General features: G+C 40.5%; 1 pseudogene; it reads left to right on the forward strand.

The window, feature by feature from the left end:
* The first annotated feature begins 244 nt into the window (after window positions 1–244).
* The window catches only part of LOC148697917 (uncharacterized), a 30031-nt pseudogene continuing 17774 nt past the window's right edge, over window positions 245–12501 (forward strand).

Below are 12501 nucleotides of genomic sequence, written 5' to 3' on the forward strand. Positions count from 1 at the left end.
GGGTTAATTTGTGTGCGTATAAATCTCGCGTCAAATTTTGGCGCCGTTGCCGGGGATTGGCAAAGTTGCTAATCCCTTGTCTTGAGTCTTGTTTAAATTGTTTAGTTTCTGTTTTGTTTTAATTTTTGCACCGTGTGTATGTGTTTTGTTTTTGTGCCGTGTGTGGCAACTTTTTTTCTTACTTGTGCCGAGTCTGTTAAGTTGGTTACTTATCTTGTTTACTCTTGTGTGTAGGTACTAGTTTATGACCCATAGCTCACAACCTGTTCGTGAGCATATCTCCAACTTTGACGGTGATTTCGAGAGGACTTTGAGAAGGAAAAAGAAATTGCAAGAGTCTAATCCTCCTAGTCCCGAACCTGAAGTAGAAGAGGAAGCCACATATTGGGTTAAAGAGGAAGTACCAACCATGGCAGTGGACAATTGAACCATCAAGGAGCTCTCTGCCTCAGGTATGGGCAATGCCGTTCCTTTATGCATACAATACCCTACGGCAGCTGAAGGTAAGACGGAAGAATTTGAACTTAAGTCTAGTTTATTACATCATATTCCTAAATTCCATGGGTTATCCATGGAAGATCCTAACAAACATCTTAAGGAATTTGAGGTAGTTTGCTCATGTATGACACCCATCAACGTTGATGGGAGTATTTTGAAGATGAAGGCCTTTCCATTCTCACTTATGGACAAGGCCAAAGATTGGTTGTTTGAATTGTCCCCTGGAACTGTCAATTCTTGGGAAAGTATGAAACGTGCATTCTTAGAGAAATTCTTTCCCACTGCAAAGATCATTCTCTTGAGGAAACGAATTAGTGGCATCCAACAAAATCAAGGTGAGTCGTTTCCATCTTATTATGAACGTTTTAAATCACTTGTTGCTTCATGTCCACAACACCAAATGAAGGAGGAGCTACTCATTCAATATTTCTACGAGGGACTCCTTCCCATGGAACGTCAAATGCTAGATGCTTCGGCGGGTGGGGCATTAGTGGACAAGACTATAGTGGATGCCAAAGCTCTAATTGCCAATCGAGCACACAACGCTCAACAATATGAAGGTGTTGGACAAAGAGAGGGGCCACGACAACAAAGTGTGAATGAGGTAAGTACAATTTCTGATATTCAGTCACAATTGGCTAATCTTACTTCTCTCGTGTCTCAGGTTGTCAAGGGGTCAAAACCACAAGAAAACCAAGTGTGTGGCGTGTGTTCAATGCAAGGGCATCCATCGGAGACGTGCCCTCAGTTAATAGAGAATGGAGGTTGGGAATCTGCCAATGCCGTGGGTTTTGGGAACCAAAATCAACCACGCCATGATCCATACTCTAATACCTACAATCTGGGGTGGAGGGACCATCCAAATTTCAAATGGCGGGATCCTCAACAACCCCAACAACAAGGAGGATTTAGGCAGCAACCACCGGGCTTTTATACAAAGCCATTCATCCCCAATCAAAACCAAGTGCAATCTGCCCCAACAACCTCAGGTATGTCTTTGGATAATGATCAAGTTGTTAAGTTACTTACTACTTTGACGCAGGAAGTACAAACTCAAAATAAGGAGAGACAAATCCAAGACAAACGGGTGGATAATTTGGATAAACAAATGGGTCAAATTGCCGAGTTTATGGGGCAAATTAGAGAACAAGGCAGATTGCCTAGTTCAACCGTTATGAACCCGAAGGAAGGATTTGAAACCGCTAAGGCCATCATGTTGAGAAGTGGTAAACAGGTTGGAACGGACTCAAATACATCCAAATCAAGTCAAGACGAGGAGGACAAGTTGCTGCAAGAAAAAGCACAGGGAGCAAAGCCCACGACCAAGGATGACCAAACCTTGCCGAATTCATCTAGTCCTCCTAAACCATTATAAACCACCAAGGTAAGTCCCAATTCGACTTTTTCTAGTTCTATTCCACTAAATGTGCCCTTTCCTGGCAGGTTTAGGCAATCAAAGAAGGAAGAAGCCGAGAAGGACATTCTAGAGACCTTTCGGAAAGTTCAAGTCAATATCCCGCTCCTTGATGCGATTAAGCAAGTCCTGAGGTATGCTAAGTTTTTAAAAGAACTTTGTACAACAAGGAGAAGGATTTCAAACAAAGAGGTGGTTCAAGTAAGTGAAAATGTCTCTGCTGTGTTACAAAGGAAATTACCCCCTAAATGCAAAGATCCGGGTAGTTTTACAATTCCGTGCGTTATTGGTAATACTAAGTTTGAACAATGCATGTTAGACTTAGGGGCTTCGATTAATGTTATGTCATACTCTATTTATGCATCTATGAACTTAGGTGAGCTTAAAAATGATGGTGTGATAATTCAATTAGCCGATCGTTCTAATGCATATCCAAAGGGTGTTTTGGAAGATGTTTTGGTACAGGTTGGTAACTTGATTTTTCCAGTGGATTTCTACGTGCTTGACATGGAGGATTCACCCCATTCCACCCCATTGCTGATTCTATTAGGGAGGCCCTTCATGAAAACAGCCCGCACCAAGATAGATGTGTTTAAAGGAACTTTAACGATGGAATTTGATGGGGAAGTCATTGATTTCAATCTTTCTGATCCTAAGGATGATCATTCTTGCTTTTCTATTGATATAATTGATGATTTGGTGCAGGATTTTCTCGATTCTTTGGAGAGGGATACACTTGAAACAACAATTTCACAAGGAATTGGGCAAAAATCTGGTTTTGCCGTGCCTAGAAGTGTGGAGGAGGCCGAGATAGTGGCTGCCCTTGAGTCACTACCTCAACACCATGGTAAGCCTTCTAACCCAATTTCAATTTTAGTTTCCACTAATAAGTTGTTACCCTCAGTGATTCAGGCACCCGTACTTGAGCTTAAACCGTTGCCCGATCATTTAAAGTACGTCTATCTGGGAGACAACGAGACATTGCCCGTCATTGTCTCCTCATCACTCACCACCATAGAGGAGGAGAAGTTGATCCGAGTGTTGAAAGAGCACAAGACGGCCATTGGGTGGACTTTGGCCGATATTAGGGGAATTAGCCCGACTACGTGCATGCATCGCATACTTCTAGAGGAGGGGGCTAAACCAACTCGAGAGGCTCAGCACCGTCTCAACCCTCCAATGATGGAAGTTGTGAAAAAGGAGATTATCAAACTTCTTGATTGTGGAGTGATTTATCCGATCTCTGATAGTCGTTGGGTGTCACCGGTGCAATGTGTTCCAAAGAAGTCCGGAGTGACAGTGGTGAAGAATGCCGAGAATGAGCTTGTGCCAACCTGTATCCAAACAGGTTGGCGAGTGTGCATTGATTATAGGAAGCTCAACGCCACCACAAGGAATGATCACTTCCCTTTGCCGTTCATTGATCAAATGCTTGAAAGGTTAGCCGGACATTCTTTTTATTGTTTCCTTGATGGTTATTCTGGATATAATCAGATTGTCATAGCGCCGGATGACTAAGAAAAGACAACTTTCACGTGCCCCTTTGGTACTTTTGCTTATCGTCGCATGCCTTTTGGTTTATGCAATGCTCCGGCCACGTTTCAAAGGTGTATGGTAAGTATCTTTTCGGATTTTGTGGAAAAAATTATTGAGGTATTTATGGATGATTTCAGTGTGTTTGGTGATTCATTTGATGGTTGTTTGGAAAATCTCACAATAATTTTGAAACGATGTGTAGAAACTAACCTTGTGCTTAATTGGGAAAAATGTCACTTTATGGTTAGACAAGGCATAGTTCTAGGGCATATTGTTTCTGAAAGAGGAATTGAAGTGGATAAATTGAAAATAGATCTTGTGCGCTACTTACCCTCTCCTACTTCGGTTCGAGAGGTTCGTTCGTTTCTTGGTCATGCAAGATTTTATAGGCGATTTATCAAGGACTTCTCCAAGATCTCAAACCCTCTTTGCCGTCTCCTCCAGAAAGATGTGACATTTGACTTCAACGAAGAGTGTGAGAAGGCGTTCAATCACCTCAAAGAAATGCTAGCTTCGGCCCCTATCATAGTTCCACCGGATTGGAGCCTTCCTTTTGAGCTTATGTGCGATGCTTCCGATTATGCATTAGGAGCTGTTTTGGGGCAAAGGAAGGAAAAGAGGCCGCATGTTATCTATTATGCCTCTCGGACTTTAAATGATGCACAATTGAATTATTCTACCACTGAAAAAGAACTTCTTGCTGTTGTATTTGCTTTAGATAAATTCCGTTCTTATTTGCTTGGTACTAAAGTTATTATTTATACTGACCATGCAGCATTGAAGTATTTGTTCACCAAGAAGGAGGCCAAACCACGACTCATTCGTTGGATGCTTCTTCTCCAAGAATTCGATATCGAAATCCGGGATAAGAAGGGAAGTGAAAACGTGGTGGCTGACCACTTGAGCCGTATGGTGCATGAGGAGGATGCCGTGCCTATCATAGAGACATTCCCAGATGAGCAACTGATGTCCGTCAAGGTAAGTGAACCATGGTATGCTGATTTGGTGAATTATTTGGTGTCTAAACATGTTCCTAGTGAATTACTTAAACACCAATGTGATAAATTGAAGAAAGAGGCACGGTTTTATGTGTGGGATGACCCGTATTTATGAAAATATTGCCCTGACCAAGTTATACGTAGGTGTGTGCACGATTCTGAGTTTAATGCTATTCTAACCTTTTGTCACACTTATGCTTGTGGGGGACACTTTGGTACTCAAAGAACAGCACTTAAGGTGTTAGAATGTGGTTTCTATTGGCCTGCCATCTTTAGGGATGCTAAAACATTTTGCATGTCTTGTGATAGATGCCAAAGAACGGGCAATATTGGTCCTAAACAACAAATGCCGCAAACCCCCATTTTTAGTGTTGAAATCTTTGATGTTTGGGGTATTGATTTTATGGGTCCCTTTCCTTCATCACATGGGTTTCTTTATATATTGCTTGCTGTGGACTATGTGTCGAAATGGGTGGAAGCAAAAGCCACCCGAACTAATGATTCTCGAGTGGTTGCAGATTTTGTGAAAACTAACATTTTTGCAAGGTTTGGAATGCCACGAGTGCTAATCAGTGATGGAGGTTCCCATTTTTGTAATCGAACCATCGAGGCGTTGCTCAAGAAATACAATGTCATGCATAAGGTGGCCACACCTTATCATCCTCAAACGAGCGGGCAAGCCGAGGTTTCGAATAGGGAAATCAAGCAGATTCTTGAGAAGACCGTGGGGCCTACAAGGAAGGATTGGAGTTTGCGCTTAAACGATGCATTGTGGGCGTATCGCACTGCCTACAAAACCCCCATTGGGATGTCACCTTTTCGGCTCATCTATGGGAAGCCATGCCATCTTCCCGTCGAATTAGAGCATCGTGCACATTGGGCCGTCAAAACGTTCAATATGGACCTTGATGCCACAGGTTTACATAGGAAGCTTCAATTGTGTGAGCTTGATGAAATCCGAAATGAAGCATATGAGAATGCCCGGATTTACAAGGAGAAAACAAAGGCATTCCATGACAAGATGATTCGTGCCAAGACGTTCTCTATTGGGCAGAAAGTGTTGTTGTTCAATTCTCGCCTTCGGTTGTTTCCGGGTAAGTTGCGTTCCAAATGGGTTGGTCCTTTTATTGTCACTAATGTTTTCCCTCATGGTGCAGTACAAATCAAAAGTTCAAGGACGCAGCAAGAATTCAAAGTGAATGGGCATCGATTGAAGCCCTATTACGAGACGTTTGAGGAACATGTCGTGGAGGAGGTACCCCTCCATGCCGTGGAACCTAGTCAAGCTTAAACGGAGGTACCGTCCGGCTGCAAGACGTAAAAGAAAGTGCTACTTGGGAGGCAACCCAATACACTGAATAAAACAAAGCTTGTTCATTGATTTCTTTCAAAAATAAAAAAAAAATAAAAAAATAAAAAAATAAAAAAAATAAAGATAGGTTGGAGCCTTCACAAAGGTCGTTTGCTTGAAGCCCCTCTACTGGGCAAAACTCTAGGAGCGGAAGGCATCGAAGCGGGAGGCATCAAAGAAGAGGCCTCAATACTTGGTGGAACGCTAGATGAGCCAGGAAAAATGTGCTTCTGGAAGAAAGCCGCAAGCCTTTGACGGTCACTTTGACGGTCACTTTGAATTCGACCATTGGATTCTTGCAGCTCATCAAGCTTCCTCTTCATGCCCGTCGAATAGTTATTTGCAAGCACGTGCAAACTTCTATTCTCATACTTAAGCTGTTTAATCTCTTGCTTAAGACTTTCCACCTCTGCCATCAACGATTCAACCTGACGGGAGCAAGCAAGTAGGCGTTGGCCCATGTTGGACACAGAGCCTGCACACTGAACACTGAGAGCTAAGGACTCTTGAACGGCCACCTCATCGGACCGTCCTGAAAGCAACCTACTATCTTTTGGAGTGAGGAGGTTCCTAGCTACTATCGTAGCTGTTGTTGCATCCGTCATCATGGAGTCTTCACCTGTAAGAGGGCCGTTAGAAGATAAGAAAGAAGGGCACCATACATTTACCTGACGCGGCGCACTCGGATCGCTGCTGAGACTCAAATCCAAGCAAAGGTTAGATGGGTTTGCCATTTTTCAAAGGGTTCAAAGAGAAGGGGTGGATGGAGAAAAATCTGAAAGGGCCGAAGACGATTTTCACAAATGAGCAATCTTCAAAGTGTGCATGTTGGAGGTGATCGTTACCTCTATAAAAAGGAAAGGCGACACGACCACCGATTCAAACAGCCGGATTTTCCTGCGTAAAGCTCGCCACACTTTTCAGACGCTTTCGCGGCTTTTCAGATAACGCGTTCAACTTTGTCAAAAGATCTCTGACAAAGTTGAAAACACGTGAAGGTTATCATCCCAACTACGCACTTTTGCCAACAAGCGTGGTGACAGAGCCGCACCCGTGACTTCTACTTGCCATTCAGAAATCGAAGAGGCGTTTGTTCAGAAATCGAAGAGGCGTTTGTTCAGAAATCGAAGAGACGTTTATCGACAAGGGTAAAAGAACAGTACCACCACTTGCTATTGGGAAATCCCTATATATGTCGACCTTCATCTTTTATGGCAAGGCAGACCTGAAGAAAATGCCCAACTCTTCCTTCCCTCTGAGGGCGAACTCCCAGCAAAGCCTCTCGAAATACTCAATTTTTCTTCTTCCCCAATGTGCTGATTCATTCGCTGCCTCTTCAAAAGCAAAGGTATCTCATATCATCAAGGGCGAAAGCAAAGGTATCTCATATCATGCTCTTTCCCTGTCTTTTCCTTTGTCCTTGTTATTACTCGCATGGCAAAGTGAAAGAGAGCAATTAGAGGCACTTGGAGTCAGCCTTCTGATCTGGAACCGACTACCTGGAATCTATTCCTGGTTGCTTACCTAGTATTGCTCTCGAGTAGTCATCTTCAACGGTTGATACACTGCCAGAGAAGGGACAGCTAAGACGGGTGACAATGAAACATCAATCTTTCCAATTCGTATTCAATACAAATTGGAAAGATTGAACAAAGAAACAGGTCAGCACCTCCACCTCGTACTTGCCTGCCATGTGTCTGAATCCTTAAGCCGCTCATAGACCTTTGGGGGAGACCAAAAGAATCCTCCAGCCAGTTCAAGAATAAGCCTGTGGAATCACCAAGATCAACCCATGAAGTCACCAAGGAGAAGATGGAATCTACATTCCATAACCAGATTTGCGTCCCTAAACTCTTCTCTTTGTTATTTATTTGCTGTTTTTATGTTTACTTTTGTTTTGTGTGAATTTATGCTTAAAACATTGAGGACAATGTTTGATTCAGGTGTGGGGGGATAACTAATGTTGTTGATGCAAATTCGTGGGATTTTATCACCCATAACTTCAAGCGTTATTCCTTGCTGTTTTAAGGTGTCTTTAAATTGTTTCAGAGTGTTTTAGTATTTTTTGTTTTATAACTCCCAAAATCACATAAAAAATTTAAAAAACATGTTTTGAAAAACCTAAAAAAGAGTGTTTTGAGTCGTTTTTGTGTGTTTGTGTCTTAGGGTACCTTCCAACACAATAATGAGGATTTGGTTTGTAATTGCATGACTGTTAAAAAGAGTTATAAACATGGATGAAAGTTTGATTTACTCTTGGTATATGCTTGGTTATGGTTATAATCTATGACTTCACATGCAATCATAAAAGGAAAATTCGTTTTTGTAACATGCTTGAAGGAAGGAACTCAAACAAACGCTACAACCTTGTGAGACTCGAGCCATTACCTTCTTTGGAGAGTTATAATCTGTGATTCTTTGTTTTCTAAAAGTTGTTGCATGATCTTATTATTCCTTGCTTGGTTGCTACTTAGATTGCAATTGTATCATGATAGAACTAAATGCTAGAACTTATATCCGTTTCATTCAAAGCATGATATTGAATTGCATAACATATATCAAGATGAAGTTGTGTAGTTGCCACCATAGCCAAATAGCCTTACTTCCCATATTTCGTATATGTTGTAAGTTTTAACCCCGTTGAGCCTTGTTTAGCCCATGTTCTTTGTTAACCCATATCATTCTCACCTAGCCTAGATTAGGACCATCCGTACCGTTGTTCTTGAAGCATAGTAAGCATGACGGAAAATGAATTCCTTTTGATTAATATGTTGCAGAAAATAAGTGTGGGGGAAGGATTATTGATGAGAGTTGTTGTGCCATAGGCACGGCTAGAAAAAAAAAAAAAAAAAAAAAAAAAAAGGCATGAAAAAGAAAAGAAAAATAAGAGTTGTTTGAATCTCCCCTATTTGTCTAAAAGTTGTTTTCTGCGCTCTAAAGGAAATTCTAAGTGCCTAATTCATTAATTTGCTCACTATTGCTTTAAGAACCTTTGTTTTCCATATTCCTTCTTTGTTATCCAAACACCCCAAGCCCCATTATAACCCGTGACTTCAATCTTGAGTGTTATGTGTTTCAATTTGTGGAGTTTGAACTTGGTATGAGTATATGGTGTCACTGGTTCTCGCATCTAAGTAGTAGCATTCCATTCATGAGATCATACCTAAACATGCTTATTAACTCCAGAAATTGCTTTCTTTATGATACATATATGTGAGTGTTCGTTTTCATGTTTACATCAATCTTCTCACATGTAACTAGTTTAGGGTGTGTAGTCAGAAAATCTGAGAGAAAATTGAGTGCATATCTTGTAAGGAATGGAGCAAATTCTCTAAGGCATGTTACTACATTCAAAACATGGTTTTAAATGCTTAATTGTGAATTAGTATGTGGTAACTATGATTAAGAATGTACTTAAGTGTCAAGATAACCAAAATCTGTGGGAATGATGATTTTTGACATGTCATGTGCATTGGAAATCCCTGAGGCAACGTTGGAAGGTTTAAGATTGTCTTTGGTTTGTTTCGTTTCGTTTTGTTTTGTTTTTCTGTTTTGCTCGAGGACTAGCAAAAGCTAAGTGTGGGGGTATTTGATAGGAGCATATTCATGCGACTTAAATGGCTTGTTCTCGTACATTTACGTTATGTTTCTTTAGTTATTTTAGTCCTTTATGTTTCTTTTGTGTGTTTTCAGGATCATAAGACGTGTTTGACGAAAGGATGCATTGTGGAGTGTTTTGGGGCCTTTTGGAGCACTATTGGGCTAAGGATGGATAGCTTATGCTTGAAGCCCAAGTGTTGGATGAAATTGAAGGCCTTGTATGCACCTTAGGACATAAAACAAAGGGCCTAACCCATGCATAACCCACCAATTTCAGCCACATGCACACACACACACCCTTGCCGTGCAAAATCCATCCCATTTTCCTCCATCATTGCACAACCTTGCAGCCACATGCATTCATCCTATCATTTTCTGCACATTCACTTCCATATTCCCTCTTTAATCCACATGTATTCTTAATCATTCACCCTAGCTTGTATCCACATGCTTTCCCAACAAACATTGCAGCCACATGTACACCAAACCATTCCTTGCCATGGGGTACCTAGCATTTCCAGCATTCCCATTTGCATTTTCAGATTTCCACCAACCAATCTAGTTGTCATTTCACATGCATTCCCTTCTTTAATCATTCCTAGCTGCCATTCACATGTTCTCCCATCCATTCTCTCCCTATAAAACCATGCAATGCATTCATACAATTCATGCCATTCACCACAAATCAATCACACAACACACCAACACAAAACAACCATTTTGTGCCGTGCATATTCACTCCAGTTTTCCAGCATTCTCTCCTCCATTGCAGCCATTCCAACCACTCCCCACTCCATTCCACATACACCTAAAGCCCTAAACATTTCCTTAGACCTTGTGCTACAACAAAGAGGAAGAGAAGAGGGCCTAAACGTTCATACAATTCAAGTTTGAGTTGTTGGAATGTTTAGGTGTTTCTTTGATTTCAATGTTTAAATTTACTTCTCTTTATCTTGTACGTATGAGGAACTAAACCCCCTTTAGCTAGGGGGTGATTCGAAACTATGTTTATGCTTGCAATATGAATTGATTACCTTTGGTTGGAATTTCATAAGTTGTGGATTCAATTTGTTTAACCGTTTGATTGATAACTTATTTATGTATGTTTATTGAGAGTGCACGCTTAATTTTCATGCATGAATATGACGCTAGAATATAAGTGAGTTTCACCTAATAGTTATGAACTTATATTCACAAGTAGTGGAGGTTGCTTATAAACAATCGCGTTAAATGAATTCTTGGCACTCGTTTCATGCTGTTCATAGTAACGAAGGCCTTGTCCACACTGATGCGAGAATTATACGCGCATAAATTAAACCCTCGTTTGACAATTGTAGTAGAATGGATAAGTGAGGGATCGTTCTAGACCGGGGATTAGGAGGGCTTGCTAAAACCTTCTAAATTGACTTAAAAACATAAAAACTAAATTAAAACAGATTTAAGACACTTGGGAACAAGGAAAAATAAAAAAGGGGGTTTTAGTTTTGACGAAGTTGAAATAAACAAACAAAATGCAAAAATGGACAGATTGTAAACAAGTGTTGTGAAACAAGATGGTTGGTGAATTAGCTAGAGGTTCTTTCTCCACACATGATATTTATGCATATGAATCAATTTCCAGTTATTCCTTCATTGAATTATGAACGACAATGCCCCAAATTAACCGTGACATCACTAGTTAACCCTCAGATTTTCCTTATATTATTGGATTGGATGGCATCATTCGACAACCCAAAACATTCTCAAAAGTTCCCTACATGTCATCATAATAGAGATACAATCGAAGATCATTAAGAATAATGAAAACCATAAGCATTGACAAAGCATTTGCAACTATGACATCATGTTACTCATGCTAAGAATTAAACTTAACGCGATCGTGACAAGCGACCTTCACTACTTTCAAGTATAAGTTAGTAACGATTATGTGAAACCTTCTTAAACTTTAGCCACATATTCATGCATGCTAATTAAGTGTCGACCCTCAATCAACAAACACAAATAAGTTAATCATCAAATAGTTAAGCCAATTGCATTCACGAATCAAGAGTTCATAACCGGAATTCATCAATTCATATCACATAAATAATCATGGTATTGAAATCACCCCTAGCCAAAAAGGGTTTAGTTCCTCATAACTTTGAAATCAAAGAAACACCTAAACATTCCAACAACTCAACTTGAATTGTATGAACGTTTAGGCACTCTTCTCTTCCAATCCTTATACGTACAAAACAAAGAGAATTGAATTTAAACTTTGAAATCAAAGAAACACCCAAACATTCCAACAACTCAACTTGAATTGTATGAACGTTTATGCCCTCTTATCTTCCTCGTTGTTGTAGCATAAGGTCTAAGGTGAGGTTTGGGGGATTATGGAAATGGATGAGGAGTGGTTTGGAGGGTTGGGAAGTGGTGGAAATAGAAGGGAATGATGCTGGAAATGAAGTGGGACTCACGGCAAAGAAGGAATGGAAGTGTTTGTGGTGTGTTGTGTATGAAAATGAGATGTCATGAATGAATGAATGCAAGGGTATTTATAGGAGTAGTGGAGGGAACATATGGCTATGTCATTTGTAGGTGAAGTAGGTGGATGTTGTAGGTGAAGTAGGTGGATGTTGTAGGTGAGTAGGTGGATGTTGTAGGTGAAGTAGGTGGATGTTGTAGGTGAGTAGGTGGATGTTGTAGGTGAAGTAGGTGGATGTTGTAGGTGAAGTAGGTGATAAGTGATAAGTGTATGATATGTTAAGTGATAAGTGAATGATTATGATAAGTGATAAATGAATGTATGATATGATAAGTGGTGAATGATAAGTGATAAGTGGTGATGATATGTGATAAGTAATGAGTGGTGATGATAAGTATGGAGCATGTGAATTAACTAATGAAGGAAATGCATGTGCAATGACAATGTGTTAGAATGGATGTGTGTTATGCATGGCATGATTGGGATTAGGAAAGGTTTTAAATGTCCTAAAACTAAAGAGAACAAGGTTCCAACACTTTGGTCTTCAATTAGGTCTTCAATTTCGTCCAACACTTTGGCTCCAAGCATAAGCTATCCATCCTTAGCCCAAAAGTGCTCCAAAAGTCTCCAAAATGCA

Source organism: Pyrus communis, chromosome 3, assembly GCF_041283825.1.
Source record: "Pyrus communis isolate YQ-2024b chromosome 3, ASM4128382v1, whole genome shotgun sequence".
Classification (NCBI taxonomy): Eukaryota; Viridiplantae; Streptophyta; class Magnoliopsida; order Rosales; family Rosaceae; genus Pyrus; species Pyrus communis.